This window comes from Bos javanicus, chromosome 5 (genome assembly GCF_032452875.1).
Source record: "Bos javanicus breed banteng chromosome 5, ARS-OSU_banteng_1.0, whole genome shotgun sequence".
NCBI lineage: Eukaryota > Metazoa > Chordata > Mammalia > Artiodactyla > Bovidae > Bos > Bos javanicus.
The window spans coordinates 730,333-747,431 of record NC_083872.1 but is presented as its reverse complement, the minus strand read 5'-3'; the positions used below and the strand labels follow the sequence as shown (position 1 = coordinate 747,431).

Below are 17,099 nucleotides of genomic sequence, written 5' to 3'. Positions count from 1 at the left end.
ACACAGTAGAAGTAAAAATCAAAACTACAATGAGATACTACCTCACACCAGGCAGAATGGTCATCATCCAAAAGTCTGTTACCTCTGCTGTTGCTTAGTCGCTTCAGTCATGTCCAACTCTGTGCCACCCTAGGACTGAAGCTTTCCAGGCTCCCCTGTCCATTGGATTCTCCAGGCAAGAATACTGAGGTGGGTTGTCATGCCCTCCTTCCCAACTTAGGGATCAAACCCAGATCTTGCACTGAAGGCAGATTCTTTACCGCTCAGCCACAATGAGATACCACTTCACACCAGTCAGAATGGCCATCAATAAAAGGTCTACAAACAATGAATTCCAGAGAAGGTGTGGGGGTAAAGGGAACCCTCTTGCACTGCTGGTGGCAATGTAAATTGATACAACCACTACAGATGGTATGCAGGTTCCTTAAGAAACTAGGAATAAAACTACCTTATGCCCCAGCAATCCCACTCCTAGGAGTATACCCTGAGAAAACCAAAATGGAAAGAGATACATGCACTCCGATGTTCATTGCAGTGCTGTTTATGATAGCTAGAACATGGAAGTAACTTAGATGGCCATCAACAGATGAATGGATGAAGATGTGGGGGTACGTATATACAAAAGAACATTACTCAGCTGTAAAAAGGAATGCATTTGAGTCAGTTCATTGAGGTGGATGAATCTAGAGCCTATTATACATAGTGAAGTAAGTCAGAAAGAGAAATATAAATATCTGATACTAACACATATGTATGGAGTCTAGAAAGATGGTACTGATGAAATTATCTGCAGGGCAACAATGGAGAAACAGAGAGAGAGAACAGACTTAGAGACACGGGTGAAGGGGAAGAGGGGAGAGGGTGAGATGGATGACAAGAGTAACATGGAAACTTACAATTCCATATGCAAAATAGATAGCCAATGGGAATTTGCTCTATCACTCAGGGAACTCAAAGAGGGGCTTTTCAACAATTTAGAAGGGTGGGATGGAAAGAGAGATTGGAGGGGGGTTTGGGAGGGAGGGGACATGGGTGTACCTAAGACTGATTCTTCTTGATGTCTGACAGAAAACAACAAAATTCTGGAAAGCAATTATCCTTAATTTAAGAATAAATTAATTTTTTACAACCCTATTTGAACATTCAGATGGTTTACTGCCTCTTTCCCTGTAAACAGCACACTAACGACTGTAACTTCTTATCTATGTCTTCTGGAATGGCAGGTAAAGATTAAAGGAATGACCTAGATATAAAAAAAGGAGTAAAACTATGATTATCCAAGTTGAAGGTTTAAAAGTCTTCAAATACATTTATGATGATCAACAAGGACACAATAGTCACATCAGGAAAGAAAAAAACAACTAAAAAAAATCAAGTAACCACAATGACTAACTTTTCTTTATGGAAGAATTTAACATTAGTTTCACATAACAAAGAATTGACATGGTAATTTAACATCTATAAACACTGAAATTAATAAAGTTTCTTAAAAATAATATGGGCGGGGGGCATGGTCCTAAGATGGCAGAGGAATAGGACAGGCAGACCAATTTCTCCCCCACGAGTTCATTGAAAGAACATTTGAATGCTGAGAAAATTCTAAGAACAACTTCTGAATGCTGGCAGAGGACATTAGGCACCGAGAAAGGCAGCCTATTGTCTTTGAAAGGAGGTAGGACAAAATATAAAAGATAAAAAGAGAGACAAAAGAGGTAGGGATGGAGATCCATCCCAGGGAGGAAGTCTTAAAAGGGGAGAAGTTTCCAAACACCGGGAAACACTCTCACTTGGGGTCTGTGGGGAGTTTTGGAATCTCAGAGGTCAACATAACCAGGAGGAAAAATAAATAAATAAACCCACAGATCACCTGCTTAACCAGAACTCCCTGCACTTGCATCCACCACCAGCAAGTGGGGGCTGAACAGGGAGGTGCGGGCAGCACTGCTTAGAGTAAGGACTGGGTCTGAATGCCCTGAGGGGGCAATCTGAGGGAACTAACATGAGATAGCAACCCAAACTGTGGGATAGCCAGAGAGAGAGAGAGAGAACTATCCTGCAAAAAGCCCTAACCTAAGGCACTGCCAGGCCCACTCAAAAAACAAAGGACTTTAGCGAATACCAGAGGAGAGCTAGATTGCTGCGGGTCAGCCCATTCCCCCACTGGAGACAGGGAGGCAGGAGCGGGGCAGCCAGAGCTGAAAAGAGGCAAACTCGGCCCCCGAGAGGCATCCTCTACCAAGCTGCAAGCAGGCACCCAGTCGCTAACCAAAACCCCTTGGGATTCTGTATGGTTGACTTCTGCTGGGAGGGTCGCAGCCAGAGATCAGCTCCCCAGAAGAGACATACGGCACACTGGAGATGGGCGCACCTGCTGCCACTCAGGAAACCAAGTGGCTGGGACCAGGGAGGTGATAAGACGCACTCCCCACCTGGGGAGACAGCTCTCGCCAAGCACCTGGTCGCCTGAGCTGCTCGGACCTGGGAAGGGCAAAAAATGCAGGCCCATCGAGTCTGCCCCTTTATGGACTACCTGAGTGGCTTAGACTACCTGAACCTGAGTGGCTTAGACCTCAGAAGTGCATGCAACCCAGGGCCCAGCTCAGATGGTTCCCCAGCAGAGCAACCTAGAGCTTGAGAAGTGTAGAGTGGGAAAGTGCATGTGCCATGAGCAGGGGCAAACCCAGTGTGGCTGGGACACTGCAAGCATTCCCCACACATGCCAGTGATATTTGTTTGCAGTGTCCCTCTGTCTCCACAGCAGTACTGAACAAGTGAGCCTAAATAAGTGACCACCTTCACTCCCTTGTGTCAGGACAGAAATTAGACACTGAAGAGAACAGCGAAATGGAAGAAGCTAAAATAAACAGAGGGAACTGCTTTGCAAGTGACAGGTGCAACAGATTAAAACCCTGTAGTTAGCAGCGACTACATTGGAAGGGGCCTATAGATCTTGAGAAGTATAAGCTGGATTAAGGAACTATCTGAAACTGAACTGACCCCACACTGCTCACAAAAGCTCCAGAGAAATTCCTAGATATATTTTTACTAGATAAATAATTATCATTATTTAAATTTTTATTTTTATTTTTAAGTTCTCTATTACTGTCATGGTCTTTGTAGACTGGGACCTGGAGACTAGAGTCAATGAGAAGAGGGACGCAGGGGACCCAAGTCTCGAGTGAAACAAGGGTGCTTTGCTTGCAGAAAATCATGTTTATATATCTTCATACAAGGCAGATTTAGGCAGTAAAAAAAAAAAAAAAACAAAAAACTGAGCTAAAACAAAGCCAAGCAAACAACAATCTTCAAAGGGTTAGAAAGCACTGTATGTCTGCATAACTGAGCAGATCACGTTTCAGTGAGGTCACTAGAGGGAGTCACTGAAGGGACCAAGCTGGTGCCCTTTCTCAGGATCTCAGTCCTGGGAACTGCGTGCAGCTCTGCTCGTTCCTGCAGCAACTGATGAGGAATAGAGAATTCTTGAGAAATGGCACACAAAAGAAAAGAATAACATATTGAATTCTTTAAAGCCAAATGTCCCCTGACATTACTCCTTTAATTTTCATTTTTAAAAGCTACTATTACTTTGCCAAAAAAAAACCACCCTATTTTAAAGCAAACTTCATACATATATTTCATAATTTTTGTGACTGTGGCTTGTTTTTCTAATATTGTATTTTTCAGACTGTAACCTCTACTCTAGATTTTTTCTTTGCTTTTTGGTATTTGTTATCAATTTTGGACCTTTAAGAACCCAATCTTCAGTACCCATTTTTACTTGGGAGTGTGATTACTGGCTTGATTGCTCTCTCCCCTTTTTGACTCTGCTTTGTCTCCACCAGGTCATCTCTATCTCCTCCCTCCCCCTTCTTTTCTCTACCCAACTCTGTGAATCTCTTTATGTGTTCCGGACTGTGGAGAATACTTAGGGACTTGATTAGTGCCTGGATCTGTCTCTTTCCTTTTCATTCACCCTTTTCTCCTCCTGGTCACCTCTGTCTCCTTCCTCCCTCTTCTCTTCTCTTTGTAACTCCGTGTACCTCTCCAAGGGGTCCAGAGTGTGGAGAGCACATAGGGAATTGATTACTGGCTAGCTTTCTCTCGCCCCTTTTGATTCCCCCTCTCCTACTCCTGGTCACCTCTATCTCCCTTCTCCCTCTTCTCTTCTTAATGTAACTCTGTGAACCTCTCCAGGTGTTCCTCACTGTGTAGGAGCTTTTCATCATTAACCTAGATGTTTTATCATTGGTGCTGTATAAATGTAGAAGTCTTGAGGCTACTGTAAGAATAAGACTGAAAACCAGAGGCAGTAGGCTTAAGTCCAAAACCTGAGAACACCAGAGAACTCCTGACTCCTGGGAACATTAATTGATAAGAGCTTATCCAAAAGCCCCCATACCTACACGGAAACCAAGCACCACCCAAAAGCCAACAAGTTGCAGAGCAAGACAAGCCACACAAATTCCCCAGCAACACAGGAATATAGCCCTGAACTTAAGTGTACAGGCTGCCCAAAGTCACACCAAAACCATAGACATCCCAAAACTCACTACTGGTCACTTAATTGCACTCCAGACAGAAGAAATCCAGCTCCACCCACCAGAACACCGACACAAGCTTCCCTAACCAGGAAATCTTGACAAGCCAACCGTCCAACACCACCCACAGTGAGGAACCTCCAAAATAAAGAGGAACCACAAACTGCCAGAATACTGAAAGGCCACCCCAAATGCAGCAATCTAAACAAGATGAAAAAGCAGAGAAATTCTCAGCAGGTAAAGGAACATGATAAATACCCACCAAACCAAACAAAAGAGGAGGAGATAGGGAGTCTACCTGAGAAAGAATTCAGAATAATGATAGTAAAAATGATCCAAAATCTTGAAAACATAATGGAGTTACAGATAAATAGCCTGGAGACAAGGATTGAGAAAATGCAAGACATGATTAACAAGGACCTAGAAGAAATAAAAAAGAGTCAATCAATAATGAATAATGCAACAAATGAGATAAAAAACACTCTGGAGGGAACCAACAGTCGAATAGCAGAGATAGAAGATAGGATAAGTGAGGTAGAATATAGAATGGTAGAAATAAATGAAGCAGAGAAGAAAAAAAAAAAAAATAAAAGAAATGAGGACAACCTCAGAGACCTCTGGGACAATGCTAAACACCCCCATATTCGAGTCAGAGGAGTCCCAGAAGAAGAAGACAAAAAGAAAGGCCACGAGAAAATACTTGATGTGATAATAGTTGAAAACTTCCCTAAAATGTGAAAGCAAATAGTCATCCAAGTCCAAGAAACCCAGAGAGTCCCAAACAGGATAAACCCAAGGCGAAACACCCAAAGACACATATTAATCAGATTAACAAAGATCAAACACAAAGAACAAATATTAAAAGCAGCAAGGGAAAAACAACAAATAACACACAAGGGGATTCCCATAAGGATAACAGCTGATCTTTCGATAGAAACTCTTCAGGCCAGAAGGGAATGGCAGGACATACTTAAAGTGATGAAAGAGAAAAACCTACAACCCAGATTACTCTACCAAGCACGGAGCTCATTCAAATATAAAGGAGAAATGAAAAGCTTTACAGACAAGAAAAAGCTGAGAGAATTCAGCACCACCAAACCAGCTCTTCAACAAATGCTAAAGGTTCTTCTCTAGACAGGAAACACAGAAAGGGTGTATAAACTCGAAACCCAAAACAACAAAGTAAATGGCAATGGGATCATACTTATCAATAATTAACTTAAATGTAAGTGGATTGAGTGTCCCAACCGAAAGACAAAGACTGGCTGAATGGATACAAAAACTAGACCCCTATATATGTTGTCTACAAAAGACCACTTCAAAACAGGGGACACATACAGACGGAAAGTGAAGGGCTGGAAAAAGTTATTTGATGCAAATGGAGGCCAAAAGAAAGCAGGAGTAGCAATACTCATATCAGATAAAGTAGAATTTAAAATAAAGGCTGTGAAAAGAGACAAAGAAGGAAACTACATAATGACCAATGGATCAATCCAAGAAGAAGACATAACAATTATAAATATATATGCACCAACATAGGAGCACCACAATATGTGAGGCAAATGCTAACAAGTATGAAATCAGAAATTAACAATAACACAATAATAGTAGGAGACTTTAATACCCCGCTCACACATATGGATAGATCACCTAAACAGAAAATTAACAAGGAAACACAAACTTTAAATGATACAATGGACCAGTTAGACCTAAATGATATCTATAAGACATTTCACCCCAAAACAATGAATTTCACCTTTTTCTCAAGTGCACATGGAACCTTCTCCAGGATAGATCACATCCTGGGTCATAAATCTAGCCTTGGTAAATTCAAAAAAAAGAAATCATTCCAAACCTCTTTTCTGACCACAATGAAGTAAGATTAGATGTCAATTACAGGAGAAAAACTATTAAAAATTCCAACATATGGAGGCTGAACAATATGCTTCTGAATAACCAACAAATCACAGAATAAATCAAAAAAGAAATCAAAATATGCATAGAAATGAAGGAAAATGAAAACAAAACAACCCCAAACCTATGGGACACTGTAAAAGCAGTGTTAAGGGGAAGGCTCATAGCACTACAGGCTTACCTCAAGAAACAAGAAAATAGTCAAATAAATAACCTAACTCTACACCTAAAGCAACTAGAAAAGGAAGAAATGAAGAACCCCAGGGTTAGTAGAAGGAAAGAAATCTTAAAAATTAGGGCAGAAAGAAATGCAAAAGAAACAAATAGACCATAATAAACAAAGCTAAAAGCTGTTTCTTTGAAAAGATAAATAAAATTGACTAGCCGTTAGCCAGACTCATCAAGAAAGAAAGGGAGAAAAATAAAATCAACAAACTTAGAAATGAAAATGGATAAATCACAACAGACAGCACAGAAATACAAAGGATCATAAGAAACTACTATCAGCAACTATATGCCAATAAAATGGACAACTTGGAAGAAATGGAAAAATTCTTAGAAAAGTATAACTTTCAAAAACTTAACCAGGGAGAAATAGAAAATCTTAACAGACCCATCACAAGCATGGAAATCAAAACTATAATCAGAAATCTTTCAGCAAAAAAAAGCCCAGGTCCAGATGGCTTCACAGCTGAATTCTAACAAAAATTTAGAGAGGAGCTAAAACCTATCCTACCGAAACTCTTCCAGAAAATTGCAGAGAAAAGTAAACTTCCAAACTCATTCTAGGAGGCCACCATTACCCCAATACAAAAACCAGACAAAGATGCCCTGAAAAAAGAAAACTACTGATGAATATAGATGCAAGAATCCTTAACAAAATTCTAGCAAACAGAATCCAACAACATATTAAAAAGATCATACATCATGACCAAGTAGGCTTTATCCCAGGGATGCAAGAATTTTTCAATATCTGCAAATCAATCAATGTAATACACCACATTAACAAATTGAAAGATAAAAAAACATATGGTTATATCTCAACAGATGCAGAGAAAGCCTTTGAGGAAATTCAACATCCATTTATGATAAAACTTTCCAGAAAGCAGGAACAGAAGGAACATACCTCAACATAATAAAAGCTATATATAACAAACTCACAGCAAACATTATCCTCAGTGGTGAAAAATTGAAAGCATTTCCCCTCAAGTCAGGTACAAGACCCGGGTACCCACTCTCACCACTACTACTCAACATAGTTTTGGAAGTTTTGTCCACAGTAATCAGAGCAGAAAAAGAAAGAAAAGAAATCCAGATTGGAAAAGAAGAAGTAAAACTTTCACTGTTTGCAGATAACATGATCTTCTACATAGAAAACCCTAAAGAGTCCACCAGAAAATTACCAGAGCCAATCAACGAATATAGTAAAGTAGCAGGATATAAAATTAACACAGAGAAATCCCTTGCATTCCTATACACAAACAATGAGGAAACAGAAACAGAAATTAAAGAAACAATTTGATTCACCATTGCAATGAAAAGAATAAAATACTTAGGAATATACCTACCTAAAGAAACAAAAGACCTATATATAGAAAACTATAAAACACTGTTGAAAGAAATCAAAGAGGACACAAATAGATGGAGAAATAGACCATGTTCATGGATTGGAAGAATCAATATAGTGAAAATGAGTATACTACCCAAAGCAATCTATAGATTCAATGCAATTTCTATCAAGCTACTGATGGTATTTTTCACAGAACTAGAACAAATAATATCACAATTTGTATGGAAATACAAAAAAACTTCAAATAGCCAAGGAAATCTTGTGAAAGAAGAACGGAACTGGAGGAATCAACCTGCCTGACTTCAGGCTATACTACAAAGCTACAGTCATCAAGACAGTATGGTACTGGCACAAAGACAGGAATATAGATTAATGGAACAAAATAGAAAGCCCAGAGATAAATCCATGCACCTATGGACACCTTATTGATGACAAAGGAGGCAAGAATATACAATGGACAAAAGACAGTCTCTTTATCAAGTGGTGCTGGGAAAACCGGTCAACCACTTGTAAAAGAATGAAACAAGAATACTTTCTAATACCATACACAAAAATAAACTCAAAATAGATTAAAGATCTAAACATAAGACCAGAAACTATAAAACTCCTAGAGGAAAACATAGGTAAAACACTCTCCGACATACATCACAGCAGGGTCCTCTATGACCCACCTCCCAGAGTAATGGAAATAAAAGCAAAAATAAACAAATGGGATCTAATTAAACTTAAAGGCTTTTGCACAACAAAGGAAACTATAAGGATGGTGAAGAGAGAGCCTTCAGAAGGGGAGAAAATAATAGCAAATGAAGCAACTGACAAAGAATTAATCTCAAAAATATACAAGCAGCTCCTGCTCCTCATTCCAGAAAAATAAACGACCCAATCAAAATATTGGCCAAAGAACTAGACAGACATTTCTCCAAAGACGACATACAGATGGCTAACAAACACATGAAAAGATCCTCAACATCACTCATTATCAGGAAAATGCAAATCAAAACCACCATGAGGTACCATCTCACGCCAGTCAGAATGGCTGCTATCCAAGAGTCTACAAACAATAAATGCTGGAGAGAGTGTGGAGAAAAGGGAACCCTCTTACACTGTTGGTGGGAATGAAAACTAGTACAGCCACTATGGAGAACAGTGTGGAGATTCCTTTAAAAAACTGGAAATAGAACTGCCATACGACCCAGCAATCCCACTGCTGGGCATACACACTGAGGAAACCAGAAGTGAAAGAGACACATGTACCCCAATGTTCATTGCAGCACAGTTTATAATAGCCAGGACATGGAAGTAACCTAGGTGTCCATCAGCAGATGAATGGATAAAGAAAGCTGTGGTACATATACACAATGGAATATTACACAGCCATTAAAAAGAATATGTTTAAATCAGTTCTAATGAGGTGGATGAAACTGGAGACTATTATACAGAGTAAAGTAAGCCAGAAAGAAAACCACCAATATAGTATACTAACACATATATATGGAATTTAGAAAGATGGTAACAATAACCCTATATGCGAGACAGCAAAGGAGACACAGATGTAAAGAACAGTCTTTTGGACTCTATGGGGGAAGGCAAGGGTGGGATGACTTGAGAGAATATCATTGAAACATGTATATTATCATATGTGAAACAGATCGCCAGTCCAGGTTCGATGCATGAGGCAGGGTGCTCAGGGCTGGTGCACTGGGATGACCCAGAGGGATGGGATGGGGAGGGAAGTGGGAGGGGAGTTCAGGATGGGGAACACATGTACATCCATGGCTGATTCATGTCCGTGTATGGCAAAACCACTACAATATTGTAAAGTAACTAGCCTCCAATTAAAATAAAAAATAAATAAATAAAAATAACGTGGAATGTACATGTTGCTAGAGATATTTTTAAAAGAAAATAATATCTTCCACAGATAATTTTGTAAACTCTGGTGGTAATTTTTCTTTCCTTATGATTTAATAATAACAAGTAGTCTATATAAATGGCAACCCACTCCAGTATTCTTGCCTGGAGAATACCAGGGACAGGGGAGCCTGGTGAGCTGCCGTCTATAGGGTCGCACAGAGTCGGACACGACTGAAGCGACATAGCAGCAGAAGCAGCAGCAGTCTATATAAGAAAAAAGCATAAATCGTGATTTCATTCATTTAATGTATATTCAGTTCAGTTCAGTTCAGTCACTCAGTCGTGTCTGACTCTTTGCTACCCCAAGAATCCCAGCACGCCAGGCCTCCCAGTCCATCACCAACTCCCAGAGTTCACCCAGACTCACGTCCATTGAGTCACTGATGCCATCCAGCCATCTCATCCTCTGTCGTCCCCTTCTCCTCCTGCCCCCAATCCCTCCCAGCATCAGAGTCTTTTCCAATGAGTCAACTCTTCGCATGAAGTGGCCAAAGTACTGGAGTTTCAACTTTTGCATCATTCCTTTCAAAGAAATCCCAGGGCTGATCTCCTTCAGAATGGACTGGTTGGATCTCCTTGCAGTCCAAGGGACTCTCAAGAGTCTTCTCCAACACCACAGTTCAAAAGCATCAATTACCCATTATTTGCTGACATTCAGAAAAAAAGAAATCAGAATCTCTCCAGAGGAAAAAAGTATAATTCTACATTTCTTCTTTCAGACTGTTGCAGCTGAAAATTTTCTTATTTAATGAAGAGAGATTAAGAATCTCATTTATAAAATTAAAAATTATAATTTTAGTAAGAATAATTGATAAAATGCTTATGTATTTCCTCTTTATTTTCAGAAACATCTAAAACACCCACCAAGATTATAGCAAACAGTAAGATAAATTAAACAAGTACATTAAGTATTTAGTGTTGGACACGACTGAGCAACTGAACTGAACTGAAGTTAGAAACCACAAGAAACAGAAGGGCCAGAAATTCTTAATTCATAATACATCTCCGAAGGCCTAAAACAGGGCTCATCTTGAATTATATCTAAATGAAAGTTTTGCTAGGTTAAACAGAAGACATTGCTTCATTAATTTCAAAGTGAGAATTTTTTAAAAAAGAGAAATCACTTCAAATTTAAATGAACCTCCAGAGGGAACTATAATATATATATAGTTATATATATATTAATAATACATAATAATATATTATTATATTAGTAATATATATAATATATATATAACTATAATTAAATATAACAACTATATTATATATATATATATATATATATATATATATATATATATATATATACACACACACATACACAAACACAAGTATAAACAAATCACATTGCTGTACACCTGAAACTTACACAGTATTTTAAACTGACTACACTTCAATTCAACGAAAAAACAAGAACCACCACCAACCTCAAAAACAACCACCAAAAAAAAAAAAAAAAAAATAAGGAACACATTTTTTTTTAGTTCTTCAAAAAATCAGCTATATGTCATTCAAAAGAGTATGAGCATTGTTTTTTTTTACAACCTCACTTTCTCAAGTTGAATTTGAAATAATTTCTCACATATTTATAATATAGAGTTCCTGGTCTGACTGACCCCACTCTTTCTGTTGTGTTTGTATAGTATCTGTCTCATCTTCACCCTCATTCCATCTTATATTCATCTTGTCTTTCTTAAAGGAATTCCTCCCCTTCATCCTCCTCCCCATCTTCATATTTATTGAGTTGTTTTTCCTCAGTGCTTTGTAATTCTTTTCATTCATAATGGCATACTTAGTATACCAATATTTATAAATCTGAATCATGCACATGTATGGCTCTTATTATCACACCATTTCATCTCGTGACTTTGAGGGCTTCTATTTCTGTGGTGGGATCCTTTTTGTCACCATAAGGATCAGGGGACTGCTATGTGAACAAATACAGGAAAAGAAGTGTTACAAACAGAACAACTTACCTTTGTACGACCAAGGCCTGCTACAGACTTGAGAAGTTTTGAAACAGGCTCAGGCAATGGGAAGGCAGGATGACAGATGCCCTCAAACCAGGGTGATGGTTTGGGAAATGTTTCAACCACATCTTCAACGTTACTATCAGAATTATTGTTCTGAGAGAACGTTGTACTCTCTGGTCTCAAAATGCCACATTTTGCTTCTACTACAGTGAAAACAGGAGAGAGTACATGAGAACATGTGTCATTTCAAATCAAGGAATAACACCAGGAGGACAATCTTCAAATAACTTACTGTTTTTCTTGGATTGCTGAGAAGCCTTCATTAGCTTTGTCAACTTTGATTTCAGGACATGCTGGAGAAGAAAATAAGAGCTTGAAGAATATAACAAGTATCAACCTGAAAAAAAGAATTATAACATCCCCCATTCCTCTATGATCTAACACAAAGAGCACAGGCTCTGGAGTCATTCAGATGTGGATTCAAATCCCAGTTCTGTCCCTGACTGACCTTGTCATGGGGAAAGGACTATGACAGATCACATCAGAAGCCCCAGATGTTCCTCTCCTTACCCCTAATTGACTGCTATACAAATACTAGGACACCCACTAGATTACTTTCTCTACCAAAATGTTCTAGAGTAATAAGTTATCCCCGGTAGTTTAGAGCACTATTGAAAAACTAAGACATTTAAATTAATTGCTATATTTTGAAATTTGCTTCCATGATTAATATATACATGGATTATCACTTGTGAAGGGAAATATGAAAGTTTAGGTTTTAACAGAACTTTATTTATATGGGCTAGAACTGCAAACACGATAAGCTACTTCTATTCTGTTTGTCAAACAACTAGAGACCAATGAAACAGGCAAAAAAATTCAGCTGCTTCCATGAAACAGGGAAAAAACAAGGTTAAACCCATAGGGCAATGATCATGAAAGAATGCCACACTCTAAATAGAAAGCCATAAGCAAACATGTTCACAGTAGAGACAGAGAGATGGACTGAAAGAACAGACACTGAAGAAATGTGTTCTGCAAGGAAAAATTAGGTTAACAGTAAATATTAAAAATAAAAAATAAAAAAGTAGAGGAGGAAGAAGAAAGGAAAAAGTGAGACATTCCTAGTTAAGAACAAACTTTATGGGAAAAAAAACAAGTATAATAAAGTATGTGGAGAAACACATATATTTAGACTTTATATACAATAGATCAGTTACATATCAGTATTCTTAAGGATATACTATGAGCAAAGCCTCCGTTTCATATGATTTTATTGATATATTTTTATGCATCTACACTGCTCATCAAATTTTATGAAAATATCAAAAGTCAGTTCAGCTCAGTTCAGTTGCTCAGTTGTGTGCAACTCTCTGCGATCCCATGGACTGCAGCACACCAGGCTTCCCTGTTCATCACCAACTCCCAGAGGTTTTACAAACTCTTGTCCATTGAGTGGGGGATGCCATCCAACCATCTCATCCTCTGTCGTTCCCTTCTCCTCCAGCCTTCAAACTTTCCTAGAACCGGTATTTTCCAATGAGTCAGGTCTTCGCATCAGATGACCAAACTATTGGAGTTTCAGCTTCAGCATCAATCCTTTCAATGAATATTCAGGACTGATTTCCTTTAGAATGGACTAATTGGATCTCCTTGCAGTCCAAGGGACTCTGAAGAGTCTTCAGTACCACAGTTCAAAAGCAGCAATTATTCGGCGCTCAGCCTGCTTTATAGTCCAACTCTCACATCCATACATGACTACTATAAAAACCATAGCTTAGACTAGACAGAACTTTGATGGCAAAGTAATGTCCCTGCTTTTCAATCTGCTCTCTAGGTTGAGCATAGCTTTTCATCCAAGGAGCAAGCGTCTTTTAATTTCATGGCTGCAGTCACCATCTGCAGTGATTTTGAGCCCCCCAAAAGAAGTCTGTCACTGTTTCCATTGTTTCCCCATCTATTTGCCATGAAGTGATGGGACCAGATGCCATGATCTTAGTTTTCTGAATGTTTTGTTGTAAGTCAACTTTTTCACTCTCCTCTTTCACTTTCATCAAGAGGTTCTTTAGTGCTTCTTCAATTTCTGCCATCATGGTGGTGTCACCTGTGTATGTGAGGTTATTGACATTTCTTCTAGCTATCTTGATTCCAGCTTGTGCTTCATTCAGCCTAGCATTTCGTATGATGTACTCTGCATATAAGTTAAATAAGCAGGGTGAAAATTTATATCCTTGATGTACTCCTTTCCTGAGTTGGACCCAGTCTATTGTTCCATATCCAGTTCTAACTGTTGCTTCTTGTCCTGTATACAGATTTCTCCAGAGGCAGTTCAGATGGTCTGGTATTCCCATCTCTGGTTCCTATGCCTTTTCTAAATCCAGCTTGAACATATGAAGTTCATGGTTCACGTACTCTTGAAGCCTGGCTTGGAAAATTTTGAGCATTACTTTGCTAGCATGTGAGATGTGTGCCATTATGTGGTAGTTTGAACATTCTTTGACATTGCCTTTCTTTGGGATTGGAAGGAAAACTGACCTTTTCCAGTCCTGTGGCCACTGATGAGTTTTCCAGATTTGTTGGCATATTGAGTGCAGCACTTTCACAGCATCATCTTTGAGGATTTGAAATAGCTGAACTGAAATTCCATCACCTCCACTAGCTTTGGTCATAGTGATGCTTCTTAAGGCCTATTTGACTTCGCATTCCAGGATGTTTGGCTCTAGGTGAGTGATCACACCATCCTGGTTATCTGGATCATAAAGATCTTTTTTTTGTAGAGTTCTGTGTGTTCTTGCAACCTCATATTAATATCTTCTGCTTTTCTTAGGTCGATACCATTTTGTCCTTTATGGTGTCCGTCTTCATGAAATGTTCCCATGGTATCTCTAATTTTCTTCAAGAGATCTCTCGCCTTTCCCATTCTAGTTTTTCCTCTGTTTCTTTGCATTCATCACTGAGAAAAGCTTTCTTATCTCTCTGCTATTCTTTGGAACTCTCCATTCAAATGGGTATATCTTTCCATTTCTCCTTTGCCTTTTGCTTCTCTTCTTTCCTCAGGTATTTGGAAGGCCTCCTCAGACAACCATTTTGCCTTTTTGCTTTTCTTCTTGGGTATGATCTTGATAACTGCCTCTTGTACAATGTCATGAATCTCCATCCATAGTTCTTCAGGCACTCTGTTTATCGGATCTAATCCCTTGAATCTATTTGTCACTATCACTGTCTAATCATAAGAGTAAATACTACATGAACCTAATTTCAGAGCAGGAAAACTAATTTCACAAGAGAACACTTTACCTTGTTTTAAAATCTAAGATTTCATCATTTTATGTAGGCCCTAAATCAATGCCAGGTTTGTTGAGAAACCTTTAAACCAAAAGCATATAATAAAAATGAGTGAGCTCATGACCTTGAACAAAAGAAAAAAAAAAGTGAAAGTTTGTCTATATATTAAATGAACTTTCTTGACATGAATACATTTGGCCTGTTTTAAAACAGCTTTATTTTTCTAATTTTTTTTTTTAAGATTTCTTGATGTGGACCACTTTTAAAGTGTTTACTGAATTAGTTCCAATGGTGCTTCTATTTTATGTTTTGGCTCTCTGACCCTGGGTCATGTGAGATCTTAGCTTCTCTGACCGAGTATCAAACGCTCACTGCCTACATTGGAAGATGTCTTACTAACCATCTTAACCACTGCACCCCTAGGGAAGTCTCCAAAAAAGTTTTTTGTTACCTATTTCCGCATCCATCTCTCCCAACCTATGAAATATCTAGTTAACACTCATTCATAGTTTCCATAACAGAGAGTGACAGCCAAGGTATCGGCAGAGGCTAAAAATAATTTTTCACTAAAAGTTCTAATTGCTGAACTGAACTGAAAATCCAATTGATGGATTGATCAAATAATTCTTGTTTGCCCAAACTGGAATAAACCTGATGACTTAAAACAAAGTGGAAGAATAGGCTTTTCCTTCTCCACTGTCTGTTCAAGGTTCAGAGACGAATCTGAGTCCGTCCAAAATGGGAGTCTTGGTCTGTCAGCAGGGATACCACTTACTGAGACGGCACCACTTCTCTCCTTTACCCTCAGGGAGTACAGGGAGTTTCCCCACATTGTCAAAACTTAAAATGTGCACGTCAAAGAACTAATTTATATCTTTAACTTACATGCTACATGGGTACATCTCATGGTCTCTGCTGAGGGCCATGGGAGTGGACATGGGAGCCAGGAAGGCCAATTGTTAAATCACAGGTCAGCTCATTTTAACCAGGGTCAATTCATTAACCTCCTTAAATCACAGCTGCCTAATTAAGTAAAATTAGGACACAGCTACTTTACAAAGCTGCTGTGATGACTCTATGAGGTCACAAATGTTAAGCACATAATGCAGTGTCTAACCCAGAGTAGAACACCCAACAACCATTAGTTTCTCTTCTCCGTGTTCCCTTAGTTAAACATATAATTTAAAACATCCATAAAATCCTACCTCCTTGAAGAGTCCTCTTCAGAACTCTCATCCACTATTAAAGAAAAAAGCAAGATACATTTTAAATCAACAGAAGAAAAATATAGACTATTAAAACCTCAACACTGAGACTTTGTTTAAAAGTATTCCTTTCAAACCACACCTGGAGGCCACACTAGAGGAAGGGAACAGTGGTTGTACTATACTCGTAGGCCACTAACACCTAAGAACCACTCCTCCACTTTATAGTCATCAAATGCAAAACAAAACAACAAAGAAAAGAACTGCTGTTTACAATGACTATAATCCTAACCAAACCCCGGTAGACTGACAGAAAATGATACTATGCCATTAATACAATAAGTGCTATAAGCTGACAATAGCACGCATAAACAGCACAGTATTTCTAGATTTCTATTGCCTGGAGCACTGAACAGAGACTATAGGTGTCTTGCTGGGATATGACTACTTCTCTGGCTCTTCAGTTCACAATGAAAATGCCCTATCACAGGGAAGCTTGGTCAAAGGCACTGAACCTCAGAGCAAGGTAAAATACCAGAAACAAAAGTCTTCTGTTCCTGGCCCTCTTTCCAAAGGCAGGAGAAGTATGAAAGATGTAGTGATTCCAGGTTTAGAAAGGATAATCTCTTGAAAGGCAGGTGGGGAAGGGCAAATGGGTAAAGGGGCTCAATTCAGTGATGAGAATGGGGACTAGATTTGT

The 17,099-nt window shown here is 38.8% G+C and overlaps 1 long non-coding RNA gene across 5 annotated transcripts in view; it reads right to left on the bottom strand.

The window, feature by feature from the left end:
• LOC133247109 (uncharacterized) overlaps positions 1-17,099 on the bottom strand; it is a 48,092-nt gene that overhangs the window by 12,104 nt on the left and 18,889 nt on the right. For all 5 annotated transcript variants that reach the window (XR_009736259.1, XR_009736255.1, XR_009736258.1 and 2 more), the window contains 3 exons: positions 16,400-16,433; positions 12,202-12,262; positions 11,913-12,112 (listed from right to left, as the gene is read on the bottom strand). This is a non-coding gene — a long non-coding RNA (uncharacterized LOC133247109). The remainder of the gene's footprint in view (positions 1-11,912; positions 12,113-12,201; positions 12,263-16,399; positions 16,434-17,099) is intronic.